The 759-nt window shown below is 29.5% G+C and overlaps 1 protein-coding gene across 1 annotated transcript in view; it reads left to right on the top strand.

Annotated features, from left to right (window-relative positions):
- Positions 1-759, top strand: part of LOC119590836 (isocitrate dehydrogenase [NAD] subunit beta, mitochondrial-like) — a 50,172-nt gene that overhangs the window by 3,252 nt on the left and 46,161 nt on the right.

Raw genomic sequence — 759 nt, 5'->3', positions numbered from 1 at the left:
CTTAGATGATTATAGCTTGGTTTTGTAGTGATTTATTTAGACATGATGAAGTTTTCAGCATTATGGTAATGTCAACCATAAAATGCAAAAAAATTCAAGATATTTTGTTGCATAATTCCTTCTAAGGTATTATTTGTCACTTTATTATCAGCTGATATGCATGGCATAAAAGTATAGATTTATTTAATTTTTTCTCCTCAAAGAAAAGATGCTTGAGTGCTTTTTTTTTTTCCTGTCCTCAGAAAGAGCATGTTAAATTGTAATTGCTTTTATATATCTAATATCGCTTGCTTTGCTATCTAGACTGTTGTTAGTCTAGGTCATATTTACATTTCATTTGAGTGGCTCACTTTTTATACCTTTGTACCGCATTCCATCTTCAGTTTAACTACATTGATTCAAAGCAAATACAGCTACTGAAAACCATTTGAGTCTGCCAAGTGGGTTATTCACTGCATTTATAAAGTCATAAGCTTTAGTACCTATTTTCAAGGTTTAAGATGAATAAGATTAATGTATATACAGCCAATGTGTTTTTGTTTTATGAAAATTTGAAATTTTACGGAAGTGGAAATCAGAATATTTGTAAGTAGAGACCATTTATCATGTAGTTTTTAATAGGGTAATTTCTTTGACAGTTTTGCATTATTGAGAGTTACAGTACCTGTAGTACAAAAAAATAGAATATCAATTATTCAGTTTTTCTCTGAGGTAAATTCAGAATAATTTTGATATGGTTCCGATCTTAATATCTCTCCC

This window comes from Penaeus monodon, chromosome 27, assembly GCF_015228065.2.
Source record: "Penaeus monodon isolate SGIC_2016 chromosome 27, NSTDA_Pmon_1, whole genome shotgun sequence".
Taxonomy (NCBI): Eukaryota; Metazoa; Arthropoda; class Malacostraca; order Decapoda; family Penaeidae; genus Penaeus; species Penaeus monodon.
Note: the sequence above shows the minus strand (reverse complement) of the source record. Positions and strands in the feature narration are given on the sequence as shown.